The sequence below is a fragment of the Ambystoma mexicanum genome, chromosome 3p (assembly GCF_040938575.1).
Source record: "Ambystoma mexicanum isolate Mex_15411 chromosome 3p, UKY_AmexF1_1, whole genome shotgun sequence".
In the NCBI taxonomy this organism is placed as follows: Eukaryota; Metazoa; Chordata; class Amphibia; order Caudata; family Ambystomatidae; genus Ambystoma; species Ambystoma mexicanum.
This window is the reverse complement of record NC_090925.1, coordinates 866,423,715-866,450,494: the sequence shown is the minus strand read 5'-3', so window position 1 is coordinate 866,450,494 and position 26,780 is coordinate 866,423,715. Positions and strand designations below refer to the sequence as shown.

Sequence of the window (26,780 nt, the reverse complement as noted above, 5' to 3'; positions counted from 1 at the left end):
AACCACGAAAAGTGAACATCCCCCTCCATCACGCACCAGGTCTATATTGGGGCGCCTAGCTGGCCCATCCCATTATACTACAAGGTGTTTGCACAGTATCAATATGAAACCACGAAAAGTGAACATCACCAGGACATTCAATATCAGGATAAAGCCGTCTCGACTAGGCATTAATCGCCCGTTAAAGCACCTTCCCCGGCCTAAATGTTTAACGCATTGACCTGGGCATACTCACTGACCTGATGCTCCGGCTGCTCCTGCTTCTCTTAGAATGTCCAGCTGATACTGAACGTTCTAAATGCGAACGAAGTGTATCACCCTCTCCTTCGGATACAGGCACGCCCCTCTGTGGGCGTGGCTAGCGGCAAGTAGGGAAGAAGGCTCGCCTCCTTTTTTCAGACAAACGTGACATATCCGCTGCCAGGCAACTGCAGTATCCGCTGCAGACCTACCTGCACCGTACTGTCCTTGCATAGGAAGAGGAGGGAGCGCGTTCCAAGGCGAGGCGAAAAGCGAGTTAGTGGGGATAAAACGGTTCCGTGTTGCACAGATATGTTCGCCATCTTTAAGTAGTAGTGTTTATATAGGAGCAACTTACTCAAGGCATCATTTATTTGTGCTTTGCTTAAAACAATTCTGTTTCGTGATGGCCACTGGTCTTGAATAACAGCGCGACGGGTGTTAGCACAAATGTCACTTCCCTACTCCATTTGTTGTCCGTTAATCGTGACAGTAATCCTATTTCAAAATGACGGCCACGCATGCGCTGAAGACATGTCGCGGATTCACAGAAGGCGAGATGAAACGAAGGCTGTGCAACTAGCGGAGGCGGTGGGAAGCAAGACAAGCGTTTAAAATTAGGAACCTGCTTTAATTTTGTGGGCCGGGTGGAATTCACTTCGTTGAATTAGGATACAATAAGTCATTGTAATACTCAAGTAGTGCTAAAGTTGGCAATACAGTATTTTTATACATTTACAGGGTAACCTCTTTATAAAGGATGTGTTCAACTTATAATATGTGTCAATTTATCAACATTTGGATTCGGGCAGTGTGAAGCAATTTTGTGTGCCCCTGCTTTTTCTGTCTTCTGTACGTGACATATCTCACATAGCCACTGCAAGGCAATTAGTCATCACCTTGAACCCCAGTATGAGTCAGCCCCTCCTTTCCCACTGACTGATTTTACGGCCGTCTTTCACCAGCAGAAATACACTCGGACTTCAAGGATACAAACAAATGCTGACGTTTGTCAAAAGTGTGAACGTGTACCCTCGACTTGAGCCATGGAGGAAAGTACATTGGTGGGACAAATCTAAAAATTGATGTCATATATGAACGTTTGTTCTGAAAAGTCGGGAGTCTCAGCGAAAATTGAGAGCGTTGGTGGGGTGGCTATACATATAACCTGTTTTGTTGGGTGATACCCAGTGAGGAAGGTCTACAAATGTTTTCTGTCTGTGCCATACCAGCGAGAAATGTCCACTTCTCGTTGTACCCCTGCTCCCCCACAAATACATTCCAGCATTTAGACTGCTGATAATTCTGCCCGAAGACTGGAGTATTAGCAGCAAAAGACAGATGCTTTTCTATGTCGTTGCCTGGTCGTCATACATGCAAACATTAAGGGAGGGGTCTGTTTGTTTGGAGACTGTATAATACAATCCACATTTTTCACAAAAAAACTATTTCCCCGCTAACTGGTTAGAGTTGGCATGTGTGATTGCTTGCTGCTCATTTATTCCACAGGAAGGATCTGGCTATCAACAGCACCTAAATGAATCTCCAGAAAGAAACACATTTGATAATCTGTCCTAATTGCAAGCCCAATGGATAAACAATTCCCATGTTTCTGAATAACAACATGTCTGCATTTCATGTTTCCAGTCTTTCAATGTTCAACACAACTCCAGGGCAACTTAACGCTCCTAGATTGCATTAACAGTTCACTCACAGTGCTCCTCCTTGGTTTGTTTCACAATGTCTTTGACTTTCACAATGGAGGGTTCACTGCTCTAGGCACAGTTGTCAGACCACACTGTCCACCCATCACAGGTGACATAACCAGGAACCCTAGGCTCTTCAGCCTCCACAGGTTCTTCTGTATTTTCCCCTGTGTACCGATTCACGTTTCTCCTTATCAGCATCTTGGCTTTGGGTGCAGTTTCACACTCTCCTGTCTTCTCCTGATTAGCCTCTTGGCTTTGCCACAATGTGTCACACATCCTATGCCAGTCTTGGGCCGTGCCCCACAGTATTTATTCACAAAGTTAATTTTGCATTGGTCTTATTTATTCATTCACTCTTTAACACTTGCACTCATATTTTATATGTTGCTTTCAAATGGGCACTTTCCCATTCAACTTTCATCAGCTCGTAGCTTTGCTTTCAAAGTTTTAATTCAGTTCGATATTCAATATTCATGCTTTAACTAAGGCACTTAATTCTTATTCAGCCCGTGGCTTGGGATTTCTTTCAATCTGAACGTGTTTCATTCGGAATTCTCTTTGGTTCATACAACACTTACACGTAGCTCCTAGGAGCGCCACGGTTTCGAGTGACATTCCCCCGCACTCACCAATCCTTGACGTTCCTCTCTGGTGGCTATGTTGCTTCACTTCTGCTTTGCGGGCTGGCTTGCCGGTCACCGCGTGCCCTGCTCGCACTTCGTGTGCTTTTCTATGATTTCTGCCACTCCGTTTCCCTTTCGCGGATGCTGGTGGCGTCCTTTCTTCTTTGTTCTTTCTCCTTGGTCCGCAGCTCCAGCTGCTCTTTCCCGACCACAGAGGCTCCCGCACCCTTGGAACTCCAGCGGCCCAACTCGCCCAGGGCTCCACAAGTCTCCTGGGTCGTCTGCCGGCGTCCTGGCTTCCTTTCAGCACCCACCATGGCTGCCTCCTCACGAGCAGGGTCCCCTACTGGTCTCTCCCACACAGGCCTCCCTGTTGGTCGTTGTCCCTCTGCTGCTCTTTTGGCCTCTCCATATACACCTGCAACCACTTGACAGGTTGCAGGTATGTGCTCTCAATTGGACTTGCCTGACTGTAGTTAAATGGACATGCCCGACCTTCACAGTACTCTCCAGGCATCTTCCTCGTCCCAGTACTGGAGTAGTGAAAGGAGTTACTGCTGTTCACTACTCCTAGTTGTCTCTTCCTCATCCCAGTACAGACATGGGAAAAATGAGGGGAGATGTTTGACAATAGCCCATAAAGGCTGGGGGAGGGTTAGGTTGGTTTTCAGGAGGGAAAGAGGGATACCATGTCTCGCTCTTGGGTACCCCACTCCCAATCCCCAAGGACCCTCCACCCAGGTGATCCTCCCTCGCTTCTCTACCCCCAGGGTCAGGATCCAAAAGCGATGGCCTTTCCCAGGCCACCTGCCAAGAGGATCCAGGGGTATTGGGAGCGAGGATAACCTCAGGTTTCTTACACCTGCAACAAAAATTTCTCTAGATATAGTAATTCCAATTTTGAACATGCAGGAGATTGTGTATAGCCAAGATTCATGGATGCTGAGCAAAACTCCCTTGTAATAAATTTAACACCATTTTTAAAAACAAGTGTATGCATTATTGGTTGTATAAATTATATTTATTTAATTCCTATTTTTTATATAGATTTTAATGACAAAGATTTTATGATCCGATATGAGATTTGTTTACTAATGGAATGTTTATATGTGTATTGTTTTTCGCGTTGTCATACGCGCTAATTGTTATTGTGAAGCTCATTGTGTTTGTGAAAGGTTTCTGCTGTTAAACCAAATCAAAATAAGTAAATACAATCTGTTGCATTTCTTGCATTATTGTGCAATGCTATAAGCTTGTCCCTGACAATACAATGTTTTACTCTGTACCAGTTGGTTAAATATAAATATCTTAACATTAGTATAAGAATGTCATGCAATGCTAACATGTTTCACGTTCAGGGTTAATAACTATGTAGATCTTAGGGGGTAAAGTGGGTCACATCTTACCTTTTTGTATGAGGATTATACTTGAGCTCATTACTCAATGTAGCTAAAAGGACTGAGTCTCAACGCTGTCTGTTCTCTTGTGTGCTGGAGTTCCATGAGCATCATCTGATAGACATTTTGAACTTGCTACCTTTTGTAGTGATAATCCTACAAATATCTATTTACTTCCAGTCTTCATATTAAATACTATTGCTTTTCTGGACATATCTGCGAGGCAGCGGACAGGTAAACCCGCAAGCCCTACAAAAACTATTAAGTGTCTTTGTTCAGGCCCTCTGAAAACTTCCTGACTCCCTTTAGGGCTCAAGCCAATCAGCTAGAACCCACACCCTAATTGACCACATCCCAGCACTTAAAGCTCCTTGCTTTCACTTCCATCTTTTAAAGGACGCTGGTTCAATGACCACCCCAGCTTCCCCCTTAATGTTAGGTAAGTTCTCCAGCAGACCTGATATTTACAATGTTATAACTGATATAACCCATGTCCTGGTGTTCATCACCGAAACCTGTTTCTCTGGTGAATGTGCACCTGTCTTTCATGAGATCATTCCAATAGGCTACACAATAACTAAATGACCATGCTAAAACGACAAGTTGCATCACACTGGCCTGCTAGCAGCATTTGTCAGTCATTCTTAAACCCCGCCCCCCTTTACAATCCCAATCCGGGTACCTCTTGTACATCCATGGTCACTCCTTCTTTGCTGTCTTAGTAAGAAATCCTGTCTTTCACTTTCCACACCTGCCCTCAGCTGACTATCCTGGGAGGTTTCAACATTTAGTATGGCAATTTCTTCAAGCCAATCTGCAGTAATCAGCAACTTGGAAGCCCTCCGTCTCTAGCAATTGGTCCACAAGTCCATGTACTTGCCAGTGTATTCCCTTAATGCCCATTTCATCTCCCCTGACACCTTGTACGCATTTCTGCCACTTCGGTTCCCTGATCTAACCTATTTCTTATCACCGTCCTCGTCCAGGATGCACACTTGCTCCCCTCTCCCTTTACTCCACCACCCAAAGGAGTTACATCAAGATAAGCCCATATTTGGAGGCCTTTCTTCAGTCTTCTAGCCACCTCCCAAAACATTCTAGTAGAGCATGTGTGCATCCCTGCCATAGACCAGTGGCCTGTGTAGGTCACTAACTCGCTACCCCCTTATCCCTCAGATGCCTGTATCTCTAACAACAAACACTCAGTTAAATGGTTAACCCACACCTACAGGGATACAAAAATCCTAAATCATGTCCTGGTGCTGAAACAGCATACCTGCAGCTTTATCATGGCTAAGTTTGCCTAAAAGCATACCACCCTGACAGGCTCAACTATGCCTGCTGGCCAACTAAGTAGCCATTCAAAGTGATCAGAGTTCTCCAACCCTTTAGTGTGCAACACTTCTGGCCAACACCCCGGTTCTTTTTTCAAATTCTTCCTCGACAAGGCCTTACACCTTTACAAATGAAGCAGAGCATCACAAGCCTACACTAACCGGCACCCTTGCATCCTGCCCACTCTGCAAATATCGCACTGTTCACCTAAACTTAATTTAAGATGCTATCACCCTCAGATCCCCAGCTATTGGTCATGTGAAGCATGAAAGAAGCCTCTCTGGTGGAGCTCTAAGGAATTCCCCTGATGCTACCTGTACTGTCCATGACTTTCCATTCTCTTCAGGTATGGTTCCTCTGTAATTGAAGATCTACAGTGACAATTCCCCACCCCAATAAGCCAACCCTTAATGTCCCCCAACACAAAATCATTACGGAGCCATTGCCAACTGCTTCTTCTCCTGAACTAGCTGATTGTGCCATCTACCTCAAACTTATCTTTTTTAAATGTATTATTGATTATGTATTTACAAAGAGAAAATGTCATCCAACATCACAATAAATGAGTGACCAAATCCCTACACAAATACATATTACAATACAAGCAAGGCAAGAAAAGATACAGATCACAGGTCTAACTCGACAAACCTATTCCACATTTTTTTCATAGCGGTAGGTTCTTTTCTGCTGTGAATAAAGCACCATTTCAATCAAAGATAAGTTGCAAAGCTCTTTAACCCAATCCCTCTTAGAAGGACTTATATCAGATTTCCAGCCTCTAAGAGTTCATTTAATTTGCCACCATAGCGGCTCTGAACAGCCACTTCTTTTTCAGACCAGAAATCTCTGAGAGCATCCTCTCCCAATATCATGGTCTCAAAATCATACGTTATGTCCTGTCTCAACACTCTATTAATCAACGTGCATATATCATCCCAGAACATTCTTATCCTGGCACAGTCCCATATCATGTGTTCTAATGTCCCCTCTATATGTTTACAACCACAGCACATACTCTAGTTACTCAGTTTCATTTCAGACATCCAACTTCTCTGATGGAGCGAATGATCTGGTGGACACAGCCCAAGCTAGCTTGAGAACTTTAAGGGGGATGTGCCCTTTTTCAGAGCCATCAGAGCACCAGGGGACCACTCCGGTGGTGATCGTGCACGGTACAAATATCCTTTAGCATTAACATTAACATGTCCATTACAAACACCTTCATCTGGGAATGACCCAAAGAGTCAGGCAGTTGCTGAAGGGTCAGCAGCAGTAGTCCTGTTTGGCGTATCAATAGATTTTGACTGAAACGACCACTGAAATATGCCTACTTGGCTCGACCAACTCAGAATTTGAGAACACTCCTCGACTTGTCCTCCTCTCTTTTGACAGATGCATCGCAAGTAGTGTAGCAACACCCCCTCACCTCCTCTACCTGTACTCTCAATCTTGTCCGGGTCCCTATGGGCTCCTCTCCCTCCCATTTTACCTTAGCCTGCACTTGATACAAATCTGATCCTTTGGTTTGATTGGGTCTGCTATAGCTATGTCGACAATGTTCAAATTGTGTTGAAGATTAGCAAACGCTCAGGCCTTGGTCCTCTTGAATTAGCAACCTGCTTTCCTGCAACTGGGTGACCCAAAACCACCACTTTCCCCACCTTGTAAAATGAAAATCCTGCTATGTGGGATTGCGTCACTAATTCCTTACTCTATAACTTGGCCCCGCCCTTGCTAGTCCTTGGTCTCCTCCCACCAAAACAGTCAAGAGCATACAGTAGTTAAATCATTTTTCTGCAGCCTGAACATTTTATGGCACGTCTTTCCCTTCCTGGCTTTTACCCAAAATGGCCATCACACTCCCCCCCAAAAGGACATCTACCTGAGCTACCTAGTCTTTCTCCTAGACAAACTGCAGTGAGTACGGAACAAAGCTGCTAGGGTCCAACTGCACCTGGTCATCCCGGCACTACAGGCCTTGCACTTGCTTACTGTCAGACGCAAATCTCCTTTAAGGTCTTCTGCATTATCCATCATGTGGTCCAGAGGGAAAGACCAACATTGCCTTGCACCAAACTAAGTTACCCTACATTCCCAAGTGCAATCTCAGGTTATCGAGTTTACAATTTCTGAAAACTCACCATCCTAGGTAGAGAAGGCTTGGCTAGGCCACATTTGCTGTCCCGGCATCAGTATTCTGGTACTCTACCATGTTGGATACTACGAGGGCTCCCCAATAGTCCTGCCCGCCCCACTTCTTGCAGATAAGGCACTCTTGAGTATGACATCGGAAGGCAAATGACACTGTTACAGCAGCCTATATTGGACTTCTAACACAACACCACTGATGCAACAGGCTTGCTTTGGACCATTCCGCTGTAGCATTTTGCCTTTATAATGGGGAGAAAACATGACCTTTGAGGATATCGAGACAAGAAAAATGAATCTGGAATTCTGCTGGGGATACAGTTTATCCCAAAGTCCTCTGCCATAGAGACAGAGACAGAAGCCTCCAAGGAGAAGGAACAGTCTTCTTCCTACCCACCGTAGGTGCACATTTAGGGCGATACTGCTGGCTGCGGACCAAGGCCTCTGCTGCCAGTGCACTGGAAGCGGGATCCTGGTCACTGGAGGTGCTGGATAATCTTCCTAAGGTGGAAGTGTGGACCAAAGGACTTGGCTTGTCTCTAGAGACACTAAATTGGGCCATCCAACAACTCAGAAGTCCAGAAGCATCTCAGAACCCTGTTTACTTCTTGACACATCTTCAAGCCAGCTCGGCCACGCTTGGCTCAATTAGAGCTGCTACAGGACCTGTGGTTCTGCTTTTGGCATTCTACAAACTTAGAACTGCTTAACTGATCTTCGAGCCATCCAGACGCAGACTCAACCCATTGAAGAGGACTGCCACATCTCCACCCAATCGCTAGCCCGACTCTGTGGAAGCAACTGACTTGAATGCTAATCCGACTTGCTGGAAGCCATCAACTCACCCATCTCGAACACTGACTGGACCCAGCAGAAACCATGTCTTGCCACTGGCTCGACCAGCGACTTGAACCGCTGAAAGACATCAACTCCACCCGTTAAGCCCCAAAGTTTTTATTAACAATCCTATTTTTCTAGATCCTTGGTTGGACATTTTGATGTTGGTACCACGGTACTATTGTTGTTTGCGCAGCGACTGTATCTGCTTACAACCTCTCCTGAAGAGTATTGGCTGTCCTCGGCCCACATTACCATATGAGGCAAAGAGGGTGTACCTGTTGGGCTGTGTCTGTTTCACCTTTATGATGGGGATCGCCGCTGGTGTAATAGTAGTGTGGGGGAGAGAAGGTGGTTTAAATTGCGGGTTGTAGGATACAGGGACTAAAGACCAACTCCTTCTTTAGTTTGGTCACATTCAGTTGGCCGAGTGCCTTTCTCCAAATGCTGGAACAGGAAATATTTAATTTTGCATCTCCTAGGATTGAAACTCCATGTTCTGTTAGAGGGGCTGGCACACACAAAAGAAAGTTACAATGATGCATGCTGTGGGAGATTTAAGAAGAAAGATTTTCCACTTGGTCTTAAACATCAAAATCATTTTTAAATGTTTTTATGAGGCATCTGAGAAGTGCTTTGCTGCCATTGGTATGGCCTCTAAGCACTGAGGCAGCGTGGATCGACAGTGCGTTGTACAATCAGGTAAAACGTTGTTTGATACAGGCCATTCTAATTGCTGAATTGACTATACAGATTAAACATTGAAATAAAGAATCATATATGTATTATTGGCGTTGTGCCACAATTTCAAGCTAACTGATTTATTGGCAAACATGTATGTTTTTATATAGCGATTCTCCCTGCTTCTATGTGCTATAATCGCAGGTGTCATTGTTTCCTAATTACATGTACATGATTTTTATATTAATGGGAGATGGGGTGCAGTTTCATTCATGAAATGAGAGATTGGGCCTTCAGTCAGAATTCTCAAGTTTCAAAATTGTATGCGTGAGAAAACCATCCAGTCCCGTTTTTTCTTGGAATTCGCGGATGTGTAGCACTATCGTTTTAAAATGATTGACACAAAAATTAAAAGCACCAAACTGTAATGGAAAAAGGGCTTGGTGGCTTTCTCGCGCATGTAACTTGAAAACTAGAGGTATCTGTTTACATGAAGCAGCAGCCGCTTATAACCGTGTTCTCCGTTCTGAACCCGCTGCTGCGACATTCACCCACCAAAGGGTCATTCAGGAAGGGAGGGCTCAGGGAAGGATGGGCTCAGGGCCGACAGTGCTAGAGGCCTTCTCGGTGTCACCCTCTCACTGTCACGTGTCATGGTTTTCGTACTAAAACAAATGTATGTCTTTTTTGGGCAGCGGAAAAGTACTGTTTTTTAAAGTGACATTTCTTGCAGTAAAGATTATACAATCAGAAAACGGAAAGGGGGCTATAAATATTGAGAAGAAATGCGAAGCTGCACCCCAAAAAACCGTCACTTTTCTTTCCTGGAAGCTGTCAGATTTCGCATCGAAATATTAATATGGCGCTCCTCCCTCATTCTGTCATCAAGGCCGTGTCCGTCTTATCTCTTGGCCTGAGGTAGCAAACAGGAACGTGGCTCTGACGTGTCCCCATGTATGAGAGTTCCCAGACCCATGGGCGTAATTTTAGGGGGGGGCGGGGGTGTTTGTCCCCCCCCCCAACTTTCATGGCACACGATTTTGTCCCCATTCATTTGAATGGGTCACCTTTTCTTCTGAGGTCATGTCCCCCCCAACATTTTCAGCAAAGTTTCTCTACTGCCCAGACCTGTTTTTTCTTAGAATCCTGCCACTTTTAGCTTTGTCTTTCACGTTTGTAATTTGGGAACACAGCCCGGAATTGCAAGAAAAAACACCGGACAGGATGACCCTCGCGCAATTTGAGAGCGCATCAGAAATGAGCCGGCTTGCTTACAAGTCTTCCTGTCGAGGTACTGTCGCCGGATATGGGCTCTTTCGAAAGATGCGAATTGGTTCTTGTTACGTAAATGTGAGGGCGTTGCACAGTTAATTTTGCAATCCTATATGTTAAACGAATCCTGGCTACTTGGGCAAGGCCAGGGGTGCGCGCCCCCTCCATTTTAGGCAGACTGCAGAAAGTCCCGCAAACTTCTGCATGGTTTCATGTACACCTCTCGCAGTGATGACGAGATCTCTCAATTCCCTGTGATTATCTCAAGTTGAAGGAGAAGGCCTATTTCGGATGCATCTCCTGCTCCCAAAAAGGCCCCCGGGACCACAGCAACATTGTCTCAGTGGGACACGGAGCGGCAGTGCAGAAAGCAAAGGGTCATCTCTAGATTGGGGAACAGTTAAGTTTGTTTCCAGTTGTAACAATTGGCTGTATAGCGCGCATTACAAATAACCAATAAATAAAACTGGTGCAAGGTCCATGGTTAGACTGCAAAGTCAAGTCAGTGGCAGCCTTAGACACGCCTGACCATTTGCATAATACATATGTTAAAAGAAACTACTTCCAGCACAGTGTACTTCCTCAATATCAGTCACCTTTGACATTAAAAAGTACCAACCATGCTTGATTTCATTTTCTTTCATCATTTTTTTGTCATTTGTAATCTATATATACCCCTTTTATTGTTTTCTTTGATTTATTTTCGTTTCTATAACTAAAGGGCAGACCTAGAGGAAGTTTTTCAGCGAACACATGTAGGCCTATCAAGAAATCCTTTAAGGAATATTTCTGGTTGGCAACTACTATTGTAAATAAATCCCCTTGATGCAATGCTCACTGACCAATCAGCTTCTGTAAAAAAATGCTTTAAAGTTAGAATTTGGCTATGCAACAATTAATGTAAATAAATAGCTTCAAAGGAATCGCCCAATAACCCATCTTTGCATTGGATGCGTGCGCTAGGACATTCTTCAAGAATTGACCATTACTTAGCATTTTAGGGTGTAGGTGCCAGTCTAGTACCAATGCTGCAGTATCTATCAACACTAGAAGTCAGTGTACCAAGCACCAGGTTAGAGCTCCAATCCTGCCTTCAACATGATATGATATGATAAGTCATTTATAACGCGCCTGTACACAAGTGTTTTGAAGCGCGGCAAGACAAGGACGGGGAAACAGAAGGAGGAAAAACAACGATCTTACTAGGTCTTGTGTCATTCAGATCACACAAGTGCGGTGGAGAGGGGAGAAGTGCCAAGGAGGTATGGGGGGGTGAGGAGAAGTGCAGGTGACTGAATAAGTGCTGCCAGACGGTGGCTCTTCAGTGCAAAGAGAAGGGACTGTAGGGTTACAGACGCAGACCCTTAAGTGCTGAGGGAGCCCAGAGGCAGTGCAAGGGCAACTGGACATGTAGGAGCCTGGGCCCGAGTCCAGGGGTGGCCAGATGACCAGTGTGCAGGGCTATCAGGGACATTAGCAGGGGAGAGGAAGAGAGAAAACGAAAGCAAAAAGGAAGGTCTTGGGTTGCTTCCGGAACACAGATTTAAGCATGTCCCGTAATATCGATCTCTGTCTGTATGCTGCTTTTACAAGAGAGACTGTCTAGAGGCCGCCTGCGAAAGACTACTGGACTCAAGGTTGCCCTCTCACCTTTTGAATTCTGCTCTGCAGGAGAACAAGGATGAGTAGGGGTGAATATGCCCACTCAGCCCTGTCACTTCTACAAACCAAGCGCCAAAGCAATCATAAAGGTAAAATGGACCTAGTTAAGAGATAAACCTGCTTTGCCTTTTGTGGTATCGTGGGCCGAGGAAAGGCTATGCTCTTAAGAGGTGTGTGAATGTGATTCGGTAGCAACCCCAAGAGCAAAGCATTAACAGTCCAAAATAAAGGAAATGTCCAATCAAGGTTCTATGAAAATAGATATACTTTTATAAAACACACCATCTGCAAAAGATATAGAAAACACTGTACAAAACCCAGCCCTGTAGAAGGAACAGAGAAGATGCAACAGACAGAAGAGTGCAGCACTCTGATTTTAAATACAGGCATGATAGGCAAATTATTATCCACAAAAAGGATGTGTCTTTGGGTGAAACAAGGTGCAAAAGTGACCTAACCAGTCTCTAGGGCCCAAATGAACAAAGGGGGCAGTTATGGTCGACAGTACCTTGTTTTTGGTGGGTCGACAGTGTCCTCTTGTCCCTCTTAAAAATAATTCTACGCCCAATGCAACCTGGTGGGGAAAATTCAGTTCTCCCACCTCCATTGACAATATCTCCCTCCCAGGTGCTCCAAAATGTTGGCATATATGGGCGGCTGGCACGCTTGAAGCATCCATCAAAATGATGTTGTAAAGTGGGACATATTAAGTTGGCACGGCCCTCCACCAGTGTCCGTGAAGAATGGCTGCAGGAGTGCGCAGCCCGGTGGCACCCACTGGCTCGGTGCAGCGTCACAGCTTGAGATGGCAGCTAAAGCTACAGTGTCACCCTTTGGGTCCTCCCAGCTACTTCACTCATGCTGCTTGTAGCACTGACAAGTAGCATTATCTTGGAAAGTATGCATTCTAGGCCAGGGGCATAGATGGAACTGGAAAGATGCAATCTTTTTTTTAACAGGGAAGAGTATCATGGAACAGCGCTAAGCATGCTGAACATTTGCTGCAGGTGTTGCATCAATTATGCAAGAACCAAGTGCCACATTATGGAATTTCCAAACTTAAGGGCATATGGAATTGGAAACTTGCAATGTGTGCCATATTAGATGGAACATTATGGAACATTACAAAAGGGGCTCATTGTAAACCAGGGACTTGGTAAACGTATAGTGTACCTGCAACAGCGCCTCAATGTCTCACGGTTGTCTATGCGCTTTATAAATGAAATGTATAAATAAATAAGGGAAATATGGGAACTGCAATGTGTGCTAATAGGGGAGCATTATGGACAATTGCAAGGTATATTGTTATTATATTGTGGGCCCTAGTTTCTGAGAAATACCCCTTTGTCTAGTTAAGGATGTTTTTCCAGTTTCACCTTGCAAAATGTATATGAATTCCAAAGTGGACAACAAGGATTTAGCACTTGAGTTCCCACCTAATGTCTGGGGATAATGCATTTTGGTGGTATACCAATGTCTCAAGTGTGTGTGTGTGTGCACCACGTTTTGCAGCAACGAGCGTCCTTACTAAAGACCTGATTTGAAATCACACTTTTCACCAGAGGCGTAGCCAGGATTGTCTGACAAGTGGGACCTGACCTGAAGCTAATGTAGTTGGTCCCACCGCAGGGAAATTAACATCTCTAAATGCCCACACAGTCCTGCTGAGTGGGCATTTACAGATTTTGGGTGGGCCTTGCCCGCTCCGGCCCTACCTACCATGTCCACGCCTCTGCCTTTTCACACTTATTCCAGAGTTGTAAGGAAAAAACCTCTGCAATCCCACATCAGCTTAATCGAGCTCGCCATGTTGTCCCTCTGCCTCCTAGCTATTCGAGGACAATTACTCGTCTGAGTCCGGGTGTTTGGTGGGTATAGTTTTAGGTATTGTGTGTAACACTGAGCCCTCGATTGGAACTGAGGTGACACTGGTTCCATAAGGGGGTGATAGAGGCGCAGCTGGCATAGTGGGTTGCCTCTTTGGCTCGCATCCACTTCTCTTGAGGGGAGGCCGGAGGCAGAGCCTGTTAGGGGCGGGCCGCGGGAAGAAACCCCTTCCAGCCCAAAGGGGCCTTTATATTGCCCGGCCGCACCGAGGTACTCCTATTTTTTTGCTTGGTGGCCTGGTCGATTTTTCTTTTTTGTTTGCATTTTTGATCCTGTGTTTGGCGGTCGTGCCCGTTTGGAGTGGTCTCGTGGCTCACCCTGCTTGAGTTCAGGAGGCATATTGTGCTGCTGGATCGATCTGCCAGCTTGTTTGGCCAGGTGTGGGAATGAAAACAGGTAACATTTAAGGATCAAGGTTGGCTTTTTAAAAGCGGGCGAGTTGAAGCCGTCCAAGAGGATGGAATGCGTGCATGTATATGTGTACGCAGATGAGTGGGGGAACTACGGGTGGGTCAATGCTTTTCTGTTGTCATTGTTTTTAGCACAAGGGGCATAGAGGTGGCGCAGACCCGTGATTTAAGGGTTCCATGTGATAATGTCGCCGTGAAGAAGTCGCCAGGTAAGAGACTTTTTTTTTTTCCTAATACCTAAAATTATTTTCCCCAAATGTTCTAGGAGGGGTATAACTATATATTATTACCTCCGATCCTAATCTTTGGGTAAAGTGTTTGATTGTCTGGAGGGTGCATGTTTAGGGAAATGTCGCCAGCTGGTGGCCATTTTCACATCGCCATTATCGTGGATCCCGATTTGAGCAGGTGAAGTTGCATTTCGAACGGGGTTGGTTTGGCTGCTCGGAATGTTTTTTTTTAGGTGGCAACGGACATGGTTCCTTAATTACTATTTTTGTATTCTAAATTACTCAGTCATAATTAAGGTACAAGGCAATTTTGCTTTTAACGAGTTCAATATTTTATCCTATTAAAACATGAGAAATGCATGCTTCCAATGTTATGCTTCTAGGCACCATACTACTTGTTTAAATATCGTCGTGGGCACAGAGTTGTTTTGGCGCAAATCTCCCAACTCAAAGTAGTTACATCTCTTACATCAGGGGTCTGCAGCCTGTGAATCTCCAGATGTTTTGGACTACAACTCCCATGACCCTTGTCCATTGACTTTGCTGGCTAACGATGATGGGAGTTGAGTTAGATAGATCAGTCGGTCATGGTTGCACTGGGGCAGGATATGTTAACGCCCAGAGGTCAAAGAACACAAGGTTAAAGCTGATTAGGTTGGCAGGTGGTCAATCGAGTGGTGGGAAATTGCAATGTTGCTTCTGAAATGCAAATAAAGTAAAAATGTTAAATAATATCTCTCACAAGAGGGAATCGAGGTCAGTAGGACGCTACGTCAGCGGTAAATTGAAAAATTGCTTCCTTGTCATTTTGATGTTTGTTCTTTTCTTGGCAAAAAAGTGTGAATAAATACTTGCTTTTCCTTTTGAAAAGATGCAATGATGATGTTTTGTTCTTTCCTTGCAAGCAACTGTTAACAAAGAAGACGTTTGCAGTGATGATGAGGTCTATCCTAATTCTCTGTGATTATCTCCAGCAGATTCAAAGGTGTGGGCCGTCGCGCGAGGAGGGCACTACAGTGGCTCTGGAGGGGTGGCAACTCTGTTTTACTGAAAACAAAACTAGTTTGACTCAGTATCTGATGGACGCGATGGGCTGCCCTGCTGCCCACAGTTAAGAAACACCTGGGGTCGGACGCGGCTGCAGAGGTTTTAGTGATCCACCTTGGGGGGGGGGGTAATGATATGACGTTGCTGGCGAGGCTGTTAATCCTGTGTCAGATGCACGGCACCACACAAGGTATTGGTGCAGTTGTTGGTAGGAACGGAAATAGCATGGTCTGAGATAACCCCCAGGGAGGAATGGCAAGGTGCCTGGTCGGGCAAAGCAGTGGAAAAGTGTAGGCAACAGAATAAACGGGGCAATACAAAAAGTTCATGCAGCGGGAAGGGCTAGGTTTCATCAGACATAGGATGCTTGGGAGAAGGACCCGGCCAATTTTGCAGCCGATGGGGAGCTGCTATCAGCAGAGGTGCAAGACATATTGCTCTTACAGAGGGTGAGGGGGGCACCGCCAAAGCATGGTGGATTACTGGGCGATCTTATCTGAGGAAGAAACATGCTGCGAATGGTAGCCGCAAGCCTTACCCAATGGCTGCACGAGACAGGCACTACACCCTTCATGACAGTGGGACTCCTCAACAACTGCAACGTTTCGTCTTGGGAGCATAGCTTAGCTGCAACGTGCTTGCCTTGGAAGCAAGACGACACGGAGCAACACTTGTTTGATCCCCGGGTCCGCGCTTAGAAACAAACCTCTGGGTATTAAGCGCGTTATAAATAACCTATCGTACTATCATACTGCAGAGTGGCCTGGGCTTCAAACTGTACAGGTGTATAAGAGTTAACAGACTGTTCCTAACTAGCCGGTAAAATGGCTCAGCGGGTAAAATGCTCATTGCTGTGATCTGTGTTTGATCTGCAGGTTGCAGCTTCAAATCCCGCCAAGGCCAACTCAGTCTTTCATCCTTCCGAGGTCGATAAATGAGTACCGGTTTCGATTGGGTAATAATAGTAATGTACGTAAATATGTCCTATGTCCTTTAGATTAAAGCGCTATATAAAAAACGTATTTTTAGTAGTAGTAGAAAGGCTACCAAAGACATGTTCTTAACCCGAAGGACTGAACCAGAAGTGACGGTGACGTGTTCACCGGAAGCAATGTATGACCAAATTGATGGGTTCGCTGGTTGGAAAGCCCGGGAATGGTAGAAGGTCACCCCTGGGTTATGCTTAGGGACAGGTTCACTAGGGGCCTTGCACTGCTGGGATTGCCCGTAAGTTAACTCTTACTAAAGTGGCATGTTTTTGTTCCAAAATAAAGAACTGTGTGCAAGTTATTTAAGGTACACTACTCAGGGGGTCTTAGTAGGGGCTTGCCTCGCTGTGGTTTACTGTGCACTTTCTTGTCCATGAATGTGGCCTGATGGCCCACGTCTATCTTGCCAAGTTAGTAGTCAAGCCCACCTGCAGTTGGATATAAAATAAGACATGTACATTTTCATCTCAATTTAGTATCAGGGAACTTGGAACAGTATCCTATTCATGCAAGTTTGAAGACTTTTCTTCACCGTCCATACCCTTCATTTGGGGGCGGGGCGGGCGGTGAAAGGGAGTCCGGGTATCTCAACCATGTAACCCGCCCACACCCCCCCCCCCCCCACTGGCCCCGCCTCAATAACATCCCCCCCACACCATTCTTCCGCTATTGCCCCATCTCTGTGTTCACATAATTCGAACGGGCAGGTTGTTTGTATGATTTAATTCCTGGCATACAATACGCACGTAGGCACTGGCACAACTTTGCTCTCCCTAAAAAGAGTTTGTGTTTTGGAAGTGCGTCACCGCGCTACTCGCCTCCCCACCCTGCTCTCTTCTCGAGACTCTTCCAGCAAGTTCCAGTGGCCCTAGCCCTCTCCGTCGCCTGTCTCCTTCTGCGCCGTCTGGTGACAGGCCGCGCTCCGTGCCCCCCTTACTTGGTCCTTTTCCCCCCTTCCTCTTCTCACGGGGCAGCTGTCGTTGCCCGTCCTCTCCCCTCCCTCCCCGACCGCGCGCCTCCGGTTTCCAAAGTGACCTTTAAGAAGGAGCGCAGAACATTGAGAGATGGGCAGGTCTGGACCTGCCCAACCCCCTCCCTGCCCTTCACACGCCCTGACTGCAGAGCCAGCCTGCGGGCTGCCTCTTCTGCACCGCCCCTCCCACACAGCCCAGCCCCACTGCTGCAGGCAAGCACGGTGCATCCAGTCCCGGCCTGGCCCCCCTGCGTCTGTCATAGTTCACTTGGCAGGCTGTTTGAGCTTCTGTATGTATGTATGCATGTGTGTCTGTGTGATTATAATATATGCATGCCGGAAGGGTGGGTATGTTTGATGATCTGCCTTCAAGTGACAGGTGATGTGGTTTCACTTTTCTCCCCGGGGTTTGGTAACATGGTTTGGAGGGCATGCTAGCTGGGCCCCCTTGGGCAGATATGTGGGGGACAGACTAGCCGAGCTCTGTGCCTTTAGGTACTCCAAGTAGACCCCCATGTCATGTGCGAGTAGCTCAGCCAGACCACCCTTTTTCTTTGCATTTTGGGACTTGCATTTCTAAAAATATATTTCAAACGCAAAAGTCACAAATATCAGAATGATACGAAGACTTTAAGAGCTATTCGCGCATAGCATCCATGGGACTGCCTGGGGGCTCTCTGCGTGAACAGTGACCCTCCCAGGAATCTACAAGTGCCAGCCCCTCCACCGCACCATCCGCCAGGCGCCAGTCTCTTTGTGGTTCACGTGGGCCCGTTTTTTTTTTGGCCAAAGTGGGCAAATTTGAAGAGTTTGTCCTCTCTGCAGAAAGTACTTTGACCAGTCTTACTGAACAAACCGCCTTTAAAATGCACAAAAAACTCCCGCTTGTGTATTTCGCAAACCGTCTGTCACAAAAGGAATACATTATCATAAGCCAGGATGGGCCACTTTTTCATTGGTGCCCCAGCCAAATGTGTTCCTTCGTCCGACCCTGCCCTCAGCTCATGTCCTAGCGTAACACCACGGAGGACTGGATGCCCCTGGCCTTAACTGAAAAGGTCACCTCCTGTCTTCGCTGAAGGTCAAGACTATTCCTGGCCCTGGGAAAGAGGCGAGCCTCCAGCCCTCGCTGCAAGAGCTGCCAGCGGCTATTCTGACATGTCAAGAGAAAGAGCTCCCCTCCCCTGTCCCTCCAGCATGGCAGGGACATCTGGGGCCAGTTGGCCAATGTCCTCTGCTTTTTGGGGTCAGAGCTTGTCCCTTCAAATGGCCAGAGGCTGGTGACCCAGAAGCTAGTGGGGTCACCCTTACACGACCCCACTCCAATATTCTGTCACTGTATTATGATTATCATTCTTCACTTGTAACTATGCCTGTAATTGTGTATCCATAAGACCTCTCGTCTCATGCATATCTGCTGAATTAAGAATCCAACACCTACTTGTAACAGCGCCTCGATGTCCATGGGCTGCAAGTGCGCTATACAAATGTGAATAAATAAATAAATAAATAAATTCAACAAAAACCAGTGTCCCTGTGGAGACTGCTAAAGAAGCCCCACATTTGACTAAAGTCCCCGTTGCAAGGGGGGGGGGGGATGTGTGTGTGTGTGTCAGTGTCTGTCCTAGGAAATATTTGGAAAGTAGGGTGTGTTCTCTGCAGATCAAAGTTTCCAAACCAAATAAGATAGCTCAGATAGTAAACGTTGCTGCCACCTTGTTCTGTCTTGGTATCCTCTAGGTCACAGAGAGTTGGGTCTGATCCTGGCAAAGAGGCCATGGTATTGGGGCACACCCGGCAGGGAGCTCTTATTTGCCAACAGCTCAAAGGCTCCAATTCCCCCAAGATAACGCAGAGCACGTCCAATGGTAGTGTGCTAGCTCGGATTGTTATAGGCCTGCTACACGCATCTGTATGCAGTCCTCAAGTTCCAGGTTACCTTCGTTGTAAAACAACTCAAATGTTAGTTACTACAGATTCTGCAGAGAAATATGTGTGCAATTTAATCCCATCAGTACCGCACCGTGGGGTCATGTGCCTTCTTCAAAGATCTGTGTCATGGAACGTGCAGGTCCCAGTTTACAATCCATGTAAGATAGCACAGTTGGTTGGCGTACTTGTTGTAGAAATATATCTGAAGGACGCATGTTTATCTCCCAGTAAGAATGTAGCCCGTTGTTGAATGCACCCACTGCAGCAATCTCTTGGCAATGGCATGTAAATATATCCTAAATCCCATTAAAACAGCACAGTGCTATTGAGAACAAACTTCGTATTTGTAGTGTGTATTCCCAAGGAGAGGGGAGAGGGGAAGAGAGGGAGGGAGAGAGAGAGAGAGAGAGAGGGAGGGAGAGAGAGAGAGAGAGAGAGACAGAGACCGAGACCCACCCCCCCCTGTAGTCGACAGATATAGCTAGGATAGGACTGGATGACTTCCACACATCTTAGGTGGGATGATGAGACATCAACCTGTGTGTCTTTGGTTCCAATACCAGCAAGATCAATCAGTGCTCTCCAGTTAGAAGAGTTCTACATCAAATATTAAAGCAGGTGTATTTGAAAAGTGCACATTCGCCCCCCCTCCCCGTATCTTAGCATTATATAGACTGATAAGATGTTTATTGTTACCCAACTCAACTGTGCTTATTGTATCCACCTGGCAAGGATGATGGGCTGAGTAGGCCTGCCAGGATTGAACTTGTGCCCCTGAAATCAAACACAGAGCACTGCGATGGGTGTTATGTTATGTTATTTTGCATTTATATAGCGCCTTATATACTATTGGTATGGTCTGAAGGCGCTGGTAGGTTGAACGCCCTTGGGAACCGAAGTTCAGATCAGTAGAGGGAGTAGGGAGAGTCAAAGGTGCGTGTGAGCACCAGGTATGTGTGCAGCTTGAGCTTGCAATAGCTGATTCTTAGCGGTTGGTGTGGTGGTTGCGGGGTCAGGAATATTTGTTCGTTCTGGCAAGGTTTATCCAGACCGGATGTGGCTGTGTTAGGCCTGAGGAGTACGCCTGGCTGGGGGTGTGAAACCAGCAGTCTTTACATAGAGTGATGTGGAGTATGTGGCGGTTGTGGGTATGAGAACAGTTATACCGAATGGTGTCATAGTATCTCTGTGTTCTAGTTGAGTGGTGGTGTAAAGGAGAGAGTAAGCATATGGTGGGTTATGTGGTCATTCAAACATTTTCAGCATTCCAAACTATCTTATGTACTTCACAACATCCGGTTCATGCACCCTATCCATTCTATGCACCCAGTCTGTTCCCTACATTCTGGTCCGCCCCACGCCCTCATGCATTCCAGTTCGCTCTGCGCAATGCATTAGTCCACTGAGCTACAGGCCTAGCTTTCTTGCTTATGTATTTATTTATCTGAGTTTTGAACGAGACCAGCCTCAGGCTCTGCCACTCCAGAGCACCTCCAAAGCAAACATGGGAGATGGAAGAGGTGGGAGCTGACACGCCATTGGCTGTGGAAACGTTCAGGTCAGTTAAGTGCCCAATCAATTGAACAACTAAGATTGTAAAAACATTTTCCGAAATGTTCTATTTGTCTATACATCTGCATTTAGTACATGTGGGCAGCCTGTGCTTTTTGTGTTTAGGGAGAAACCGATTTCTAAAATAACTATAACGTAACCTGCCGACAATTGTACATTGTGTAGCACAGAACCCTGGTCCCTTTCGCTATGGAAATACGCAAGTTCTTGGACAGGCAGATAGTGAGGGTAGACATTAGGGGGGTGGGTAGTTATAGTTAACCCCTGTTTGGGTGTTACCAGCAGTTACAGATGCTATGTCATGTTACTGGGATTCATCAGTGAAATCAAACCAACTTTATTCGGCAGTAAAACATACAAACGTAAAATATACAGATGGACATAAAACAGGAATACAAATAGCAAACAAACTCATACAACCACGCGAGACAGCGCACAATGCCAAAAGAAACGACCAGAGAGAGTAAACTCGCAGCCCTGATGCACTTCCTACTGGTACTGGGATTGATACTGCATGGACTCCATGCGCTCTGGTGGATCTGAAAGAGAGGGAGTGCATTAGGTTCGTGGGGAGAGGGGGGACAATAGAGGACAGCTTTGCCGCTGTGTTTTTGCATGCAGTTGTGATGTACCACGGTACTGTGTACCAGGTTGTTTGGGAATGGTCTCTCTCGAGGGCATAAACATCTGTGTCTAGGTGAGGCCCTTCTCTGCCTGCTGTGCTTAAGGTGCATTGGCAAGGGGCAGAGGAGTTGAGTTCTGTCGTTTGATGTCTGTAGGGAGGGGTTTCAAATTGGTGTTTGTGCGCGACATAGTTGGTCCGAGTCTGGTTTGGGTAAGAAGAAGAGCGGATGTGTTGGTACAAACCAATCGTACTGTGGGCAGACCGCTTACATGCTAAAGAGCACAATTTAATTGGGCAACAATTAAACAATGTCAAACAATTCAACTATAGCAAACTTTTCATTCAAATAATAAAGGTTGCTGCTGGCATTTTTCATTATTTAAAGCAGACATACAGAATGCTGTGTTGCATGAAGTGTAAAAGGGTGCAATTTCTGAAAAAGGGTTCGTCCTTGTCCACCAAGCAGACAGGTGTGCACATTAAGTGCAGAGTTAAGTTGCATTTTCCCCTCCCCTCGCTCACCTATCCCACCACCCCACCCCTCTCTATGCATTGAGTCGGAGCACCTGGGGCCTGTGCCAATGGCAATGCTGCAAGGAATAAATGCCAATAGATGAGACACATCAATTCAACCCCCTCAGCCAGGGTCTCCATATTCCTGTCAACTGCCGCTCTTCTGAATCCCTCACCCTCCAAATCCCACCTACCAAAGCCCTCTCCCAAACTCCCCCCCGGCCGAGTCCTGTTTCCTCAAATCTTGCCCCGCCCCATCTCTGTTCTCTAATTGGGGGTGGGGCGGGTTCTTCCCTCCAGGAACCTCTCCCCACCGACCCCCACTCTCACCCCACTTCACTCTAATCTGTTCACTGCTTCCAACTCCAGGTGATACACATATCAGACAATCAAACATCCTGGTTACTGGACCAGGGCATCCTACAGCATCCGTCAGATGGACATCGATTTGAAGTGGCAGCTAGGTGACCTATTTTGCGCCATAAAGATCCACACGAAATAGTCAGCGAGGCTGGCTCAGGGTCGAATGTGCGTATGGAGGGCACGGGGGTCTGCATATGTACTAGGCTTCCGAGTTCCATGTGTCACCGTTGGATCCAGTCCTGGCTTTTCACATTGCATGCTGGAACTTGTAGGCCCATACTTATAATGGGGAAAACGTTTAAACTCAAAGTCCTAGCATTTAGCAGGAAATCGGCACTGGCCCATGAGGGCGGGACATTTGGCAGCTGCGAGTCTGGCACTTAGCAAGGTGGATATTACACCATAGGGTCTGGCACAGTGTGCGCAGTGACTTGTACATTTTGCGGAAGCCATCAGACAAGGCTAGAGAGCCTGTTCGACAGGGAATTCCAGTTGGGCAATATTCCTGGCATGTGGAGTAGAAGATGGTTGCGCATTATCCCTTGCCCTTAAATAAGTCACATACTCTATGCGTGGTGGGCTGGTAGTGTAATCAGGTCCAGCCTAGTTACAGCTGTGCAGCTTGCAGAACCTGGTGGCCGTTGGCACTTGTATGTGCAGGATAAATCGGAAACATGTTGTTTTGGCTATATTTAAATGTACTATATTCATCTATCCAAAATTGACTGTTATTGATATCGTGCATTAATATTTAGAGTACAGGCACATTAGTCGGATATTGAGGGTATTATGAATGATAAAAAGATGACTATATATGTTCGATGTATGTTTGTAAGACTTGTATATGATGCAACCATAGGTTTGGCAAATTAGTTTATGAAAGTAATATCTTCTACATCGTTAAAAAGAAATGTTTATATTTCTGTATGTAGTTTTAAAAAATCATGTCCCTTTTGCTAAATTACCCGCTTGCCTGATATACATGGATTGTACATCTTGTCTAAGAGTCGGGGCATGCATTGAACTCAGCCATCTTCCAAAGATATGTCTAACTGTTTAGTTTTAGGATGACTGTTTTTTTAGACAGGCTACGGTCATAGAAGATGGGCCTCAATTCCTTAGAGCCATTCAACAGACATTGAAGAAAGACCGCAATTCGATAAAGCCATTCAACAGACATAGAAGACATACCTCTATTTATTCGATAGAGCCATTCAAAAGGCACAGAAGAAAGACCACAGCAGAGCCCTACACTGTCGCATGAGGGTACGGTTGGCCTAGACCATGTTCGAGTTTAAAGAATTGACCCCAGGTCAGCCAGCGGACGTCGGGAAGAAGTCACTCTCATTGTTCACAGGTCATGCATTGCTAAAAGCTATAGTGGGGATTGGCAACCGTATTATGCAGCACCAGGCTTCAATGTTGGTCGCTTGTAGGTGCTACAGCGACATCTATGGGCTGGAGTGAAATCTGCTGAATTGGCCAAATAAGCGTTGAAGCTTCAAAGGGTGTTTTGTTCTGGGAAGAGAAGGGGCAGGTGGGTTTGGCGTCTCGCCATTCATTGGAAAGCATCGACGTGGCAAACAGTAGGCTCAAACCAATCTTTTAAAAACCAAATTCCACTGGCTAGAATAACGTGTTTATTTACATTTACAGGGCATTGTAAAGGGGCTGGTAAACGGGAGTTCAGGTGGCTTGGCAAGATCATGTTCCAGACGGACAAAAGGAGTTTGCTGAAAGTGTGGGGCCCAGGCCTTGTGTAAACCTGGCCTGGCCTGGCGATGGGCCCTCCTGCCTATGCGCCCTCACGCTCCACAAGATCCGAGGCATTCCCGCGGCAGACAGACGAGCTTTCATAAACTCACAAAGAGATGACCAGTTGGACGACTGGTACTGCCGCACGTATCTGCTTTGTCAGCAGCAATGGGAAGCCGTAGTAGGCAGCCTGACCTAAATGTAAGTCGTGAGATCTCACGACAGGCAAATCCGCCTTTACAGGAAAGGAACACGTGTACCCAGACCGCGCAGTGCGCCAATCCACTAATACAAACAAAACACCACGGATTACTAGTTTTAAAAAAAAGGAATTTCGTTTTTTGAAATTGCGTTCCTTACGAAAATGAATGTCGTTTTTCCGTTTACCCCTAAAAAAGAAGGGTACAGTGTTAGCGAGCTCAGCGTGGGGTTTCTGTGAAGTAGCAGGCAAAGGTAGGATATTGGGGGACATAGACGTTAACAGAAAGGGAAAATGTTTCGTAAAAAATGCACAGATCCAAAAACAGAGTATGATATGTTAGGTTATTTATAACGCAGAGGTTTCTAAACGCGGACCCGGGGATCGAGCCTGTGTTGCTCCATGTCATGTTGCTTCTAAGGCGAGCACGTGGCTCCTGAGCGATCTTCTTGAGTAGGGTCCGACTGACCAGGTCCCAATGTTGGGCTTTACCCCTGGATACCATCATCCGCACCAGGCCCTGGTTGCATCTCCTGCTTCAACCTTCCCTTGTAGCTCCTGGGAGATCATACAAAATACAGCAGCACCCCTCACCCCCGACCCCCCGATTCCACAGCGTACCAGTTTGCCCCCCCCCCCATCTCTGTGGAAACCCCTTTCTTAATATATCAGATTTGAAATACTTTGATGGCGTGAAATTGCACTGATAGTTAATATATCCGACCCACTGGGTAGACAAGACTGGGATGTTCACCATTCAATGCAGTGGTGGAGGAGACGGCTATACATGGTTGTGATGCTTCCATTACATTAAGGGGTACAACACGTGTGCCTTTATTTATTCCGTGATCCAGTGAGAGGCGAGGCTAGAAGCAGTACCCAGTGTGCTTGTAATACACAGGAAGTCTGTGGCTGTTCTATGCAGGGTCGTTTTGGGATACATGGAAACGGCATTTATTTGGTGTAGTGAAACAGTGAGATAAACGCAATCGAACTTTCCGGAAGGCCCTGTGTCCTGGGCAGTGAAACGGAAAAATGGGAACGTCTCGTTTCCTGCCACACTCCGCAGGGCTCTTCCAGTTTTGAAGCATCAGACGGTTGTTTGGTATTGCGCACCCGCCCTGCTTGCTCCACGGACCATATATTGGCGTCCCCAGTTCCCTGGCAACGCCCAAGGTCTAACACCGTTTCCTTGTCTATGACTTCTCTTACCAAATTCCCTGGTACTGCTTCTGGGCCTCAGTTGGTTCTGTGGTACTGTCCTAAGCTGCGCATTATCGTCCTCACAGGTTCCTCTGGGCCTTTACTAGTTCTCTGTGAACGTTGAGTTTTCCCGAGTTTTTTGCACAGCCCAGGGCCTCTACTTCCACCCTGCCAGACCCGATTTACAGGCCTCACCTTCGTCCTTGGCACTGTGTCCACTGGCCTCACCCAGTTTCATGGCAATGCAATGCCCAGGCACTGTTCACTCTGACTGTTCTATGCAACTTTTCATATTACCCTCTGATTTACTGGCAGTGCCCCCCGAGCCACACAACTAGTATGACCACCCGGCCTCCTGACCCCTGCTTGCCTGGCTCTTACCTGTGTGTGGCCGGAGCTGCTGGAAGACTCTGGTGCTCGTATGGTGGCTTCAGCCCTGAGTGACCGCTCAGAGCCACAGGGGTGGGTATAAAAAGGCGCGGGGACGTGGGCTATCGGTGTCTGACCTTCTGCCGTCACCCCTGCCCTTTACCCAGAGACGGTATATTTAGCCCTGAGTGCTTAACATGTAACCAGAGCAGGTGGCACGCGGGCGCTCCCAGAGGGCTCCCTTCTGAACTTGCAGAGGACATCTGAAGGTTACGGGGTCCTGGGGTCAGGACCAGGGCGGCTGGAGATGCCTGGCGACCCATGTGCCTTCAGTTGCCTCCCCCTCCATGTTCCAACGGCCATAATGCATTGAGGTGGAGTAGTTTAAGTTTTACAAAAGCAGAGCCAGTGTTAAAAGCTAAATACATTTTTGGGACTGGGGGGGGGGGCTTTTATTTGGTGCACATTTGTATCCTTGGAGCACTTATCTGACCCCTACAACCAATAAGGAATTATAAGAAATCCTGGAAAACTATCCGTTTTAGTTTCTCATACTTTACAACACTTTAGACATCCTGTGCAGGTCTTCTCCATCGAGAGGATGCTGAGAATGGGGCTTATTTAATGAATGTGCGCGTGCACAAAGCGTGTTTTTGATTGTGATGATACATCCGAGATAAAGAAGCCATGCAGGGGGGTGGGTAGTGCCCTAAAGATTATCAAGGGGAATAGCAAAGAAAAGCTGACACTGTTAGCAAAGCCAGTAGGCAGAGTGTCCGGGACACCAGGGTGCAGGGGTTCCATGAAGG

At 46.5% G+C, this 26,780-nt stretch overlaps 1 protein-coding gene across 2 annotated transcripts in view; it reads right to left on the bottom strand.

Annotated features, from left to right (window-relative positions):
- ALDOA (aldolase, fructose-bisphosphate A) overlaps positions 1–26,069 on the bottom strand; it is a 33,616-nt gene extending 7,547 nt beyond the window's left edge. The window contains exon 1 of one of the 2 annotated variants that reach the window (XM_069652036.1): positions 25,984–26,069. The gene's annotated coding sequence lies outside the window, so the exon portion shown is untranslated. Of the gene's footprint in view, positions 1–239; positions 750–25,983 lie in introns of those variants that run through there. The other variant, XM_069652037.1, reaches the window with a different exon arrangement.
- Between the last annotated feature and the right edge of the window lie 711 nt (positions 26,070–26,780).